Genomic DNA, 4,070 nt, shown 5'->3' with positions numbered 1-4,070 from the left:
ACATCTTTTGAAAACACAACGCGGAGAAAAATGCTTTATAGACTCCTTGCTTGGGCTTCACTAGGGATCTGGAGACCCCTGTCACTGCCAATTTCTAAAGCTGCGGGTATTAAGAATCAAAGCAAAAGATTAAATGAGATTGCAGCAATGCAGCTAATGTACTGCTCGTATGGCAACAGCAGAGTTCATTAACTGTGGTGATGCTTGAAATACTGCTGAACACACTGTTAAGCACTTCATTTCCAAAGGAAATCTTAGAAGCATGAGACTCTGAAAACTATCTCAAAATTTGGAATATAAAAGCCTGACAGTTACCATTTGCATTGACCAGTGGGATTCTTATTTTCATCCTTTCTTATAACATGTTAAAAATTGCTTATATTTTCCAAATTGCTACTAAATACCTAACAAAAATACAGGATCTTATAAAATTAGTTGAAGCAATGCATCTTGTGCCAGAAGCATGTTAAATTACCTTCCTCCTTCATTAGCTCATATTGCGAGTTCTGTTTCATGGCAGAAGCTCTTCTGTTCTCATTCTGGATCCTGACTCAGGTGTGTGCTGATGTATTTGTGCTCAGTCTGAGCTGGGCCATGTAAGAAGGACAACTAATGGAATAGAGAGAACCTGAACCACACTTGCCCTGGGGAGATTTCAGCTGGATCCCAAAGGCTCACAACTCATACAAAGCCAGTGCTGCATTCTGAACTATTTCCTTGCAGGAACCAAAGTTTTTTTGGAACTTAGCCTCATTTGGATGCTGAAGGTGTGAATTTTCCCCTGTTCTCTTACTGTCTGCTGACAACAGGGCTTTTTCACATTCAGACACTTTTTTTTTTTGTGGTGTGAAGAGGTCTGAATCAGCAATGTCACCTCCATTAGCAGAATAAATCAGAACATGTCCTGAGGTGAGCAGTGTTATGTACAAAGAAGTCAGATGAATAATAAATACATAGAATTTTCAGGGTGTGACTGAAAATAGATGAAGTCTTGAAAGTTTTACCTAAATAATGGTGGTGTTGGGTGTGGGTTAACCAAACCTGACTTTCTCACAACTGTTTTGAGCATATACTCTGCTCCTTTTAAACACTTGTTTTAGTTTCCTCTCAGTTTTTGGGAAGGAAATTAAGTTTTGCTGGTTCCCTCCAAGGAATAAATGGCAAAAGTTATTCTGATTTCCTTATACTGAGCAAGAACTGAAACAGCAATCCCTTCTTCTCATTCCTCTTGGTCAAGCAGCGTTATCATATGGAAGGCTGGAAGAGATAAACCCTACAAAACAAAGAAAACACCTCTAAGCCCCTACACAGGGATTCTTTCACAGTTCATAGCATAAAGATGACATTTCAGAAGAAAAGCACTATACCTCAGACACTGACTATCAAGGAAGCGCACAAAAAGCCTTGGAGTTAACATCTGTTTAGCAGAGGCCAGATAACAGCAGTGGTCCCTCTGGAGAGGCTCACTGCACCTTGTATCCTTTTCCTCCCACCACAATGTCCCCATGGCTGCCACTTGGCTCCAAACTGCTGCAGGTTGATTCAAGAGGTCCAGAACAATCCCAGATCAGGCTGTGTGTGCACTTCAAACTTAGATGACATGTCTCAGAGGGTTGTTTTTTTTTTTTCCTGGAAAACAGATGACAGCCTGAACAAGAAGGTTATTACAACCTTGGAATCCTTTGTACTAATTTCCCATTGCTAATTACCTATTCTCAGTGATAGCCTCTTTCCTGCAACTCATCTCACATACATCCTTTAGAAATTTCTGTTTTTTGTTTCTTCTTTATCTTTCCTTTTGCTGGAAATTATCCCACAATATTGGCACAATGCCTTCTAGGTCTCCTGTATCGTTTCTTCAAAAATGATTGAGTGATTCTATTTTTTAAAGAAAGAGGCATTTCAACTTTCTAAAGCAAGATTTCACAGCACACTGTATCCTGTTACATTCTGCTGGGGTAGTGGGGTGATTCATTTAATGATGTGTGATTACAGGTTTTCCCTTCTCCTGAGTACTGAAGTAGAATACTTCATCTCAGAAAGCCAGCCTTTTCTAAACTGCTAGCAAAATAAATCCCTTATGAGAAACATATAACGTGCACAGCCTCCAAGGTTAGCAGGAAAAATAATGAAAAATAACCAGATACTGCAGCTTTATCACATTCGTCCCCAAGGCTCCTGACACATCACACCAAGTTGGAGAGCAGAGCCCAGCAATGATAGAATCTCAGGCAGGTAGAATGAATCCTTGGAGGGCATTTCACAGAAAGAAGCCACCATAGCAGCATTCTTCAGATCCTTGAAAGCAACTGGCACTGTTAGCTTTTCCATGAGCATTTTGACTGATTCCAGAAATTTGCTCATTCATGTGAGTTGCAGTTAGATAGAGGTAAAAGGGTTCAATAGCAAAGTATTGTCTTCAGGGGAAGTTGCATGTCCTATCCAGAATGAAGTAGACTTCTCTAGATCTCACATACCCTGGACATATCCAATTTTATCTCCCTATTCGTTGCTATCCATCTCTGAACTGTCTTGCTGTCAGACTTCGCCATTCTGCACAATTAGGTGAGCACAGAGCAATCTAGAGCTGCTTCAAACTACGGCTGTGTGTTGGAGCAGAAAGGACTGCATATTAGTAAGTTCATAAGATTATGCAGAATATATATATATATATATATATATATATATATATACACACACACATATATGCATATGTATGAATATCTATTTTGATTACTATCTACAGCACTGGGTTTTGTTTCATTTTGTTTTCTTTAAGATTCAGGCTTTCTAGCTAGCTTGGCCTGCAGGGGGCATTAAAAGAATTCAGTGGACACAGCACAATTTTCTTACTGTTACTATTGACAGCAACCCTTAAAAGTAGTATTTCATCATTACATTCAGAAGCTGAAGAATGCATTTTATTAAAGGACAGGAACAAAAGTGCCATTTATCCGCATCTTTTCTGATTTTTCTGGCTGCTTAAGAAAGAGGGGATTTTTAAAGCACATTCATCCACCAAAGTCTTGTTATCAGAAGACAATTTTGAGAGAAGGCCAGAGGAAAGGGAACTTCTAAGTATTTCACTCATCCCAGAAAAAACCTTTAAAAGTTTTGAAGGTTTATAGAAATAAGGCAAGTTATTTCAGAAATTCCTGTATTTTCTCTAAATTGAAATAGGCTGCCTTTTAGTATTATTTACTGGGTGAAGCCTTATTTGAAGAGTCTTGTTGCATGTATAACAGAGTGCACTGACAGTAGCACTTACATTTGGTTACTGTATTATAAACACAAATACAGTGAATTAGAGCAGGAACAGATAAACAAAATTTAACCCTATGCTTTCTTCTGTGTTAGTATTCGTACAATCAACAAAAACACAACTAACAAAGTAACGTGGGCTAAGTTAGTATTTTACAGGTTGTATAACTAGAAGGGCTACCATAGGAGAAAGGAATAACCAAAAACAAACAAAAAAACTCACCCATGTCCTAGGCTTGCTGAAAACTCCAAGGGGAACAATCTCCAGAAAGAGATCTTTCCTAGTGGCAGTCAGCCCTTAAATGGGGTCTAGGAGAGGTGCAGCCAGGCTCCACCCCTTCCGGTCACACAGCTGAATCACCTTCACCTGTGCTCCCATGGCTGACAGTGCTTGCCTCAGGTGATCAATCAGAGGTTCAGGCTGTGACTCAACAGTTCCCATACAGTATCGTATCATACTTCCTACCATTTCTTGCCTTGCCACTTTATATTCAAATTTCTTGCTTTGGACTTTTTCTTCTGAATTAATTGTGGCCTCTATCTATCCTGTGATAGGATATTGATGCAAATCTTAAATATAATGATTTTAAATATTTTTTATCCTTTTCTGCAGCCTACTAAACTTTATGAACTATGCAATATCTTTTTTCGTCCCCCAATGTAAATCACAGTTATATTTTGCCCTCAAATAGATGTCCTTGCAGTCTGCTTCTGCTTGCCTTTCTGTGTACTGCTTGCTTATTTGTTTGAAAAAGATCATGTTTCCCAGCATATAACTTTAAAGAAAGGGTGGTGTTATGGATGAGACA

At 38.9% G+C, this 4,070-nt stretch overlaps 1 long non-coding RNA gene across 1 annotated transcript; it reads right to left on the bottom strand.

Annotated features, from left to right (window-relative positions):
- Positions 1–386: 386 nt before the first annotated feature.
- LOC109368252 lies at positions 387–3,533 on the bottom strand. Its single transcript, XR_002116104.2, has 3 exons — positions 3,485–3,533; positions 1,368–1,629; positions 387–1,273 (listed from the first exon to the last, which is right to left on the bottom strand). It is a non-coding gene; the product is annotated as an uncharacterized LOC109368252 (long non-coding RNA).
- Positions 3,534–4,070: the final 537 nt, after the last annotated feature.

The sequence above is a fragment of the Meleagris gallopavo genome, chromosome 6 (assembly GCF_000146605.3).
Source record: "Meleagris gallopavo isolate NT-WF06-2002-E0010 breed Aviagen turkey brand Nicholas breeding stock chromosome 6, Turkey_5.1, whole genome shotgun sequence".
NCBI classification, from domain to species: Eukaryota; Metazoa; Chordata; class Aves; order Galliformes; family Phasianidae; genus Meleagris; species Meleagris gallopavo.
Note: the sequence above shows the minus strand (reverse complement) of the source record. Positions and strands in the feature narration are given on the sequence as shown.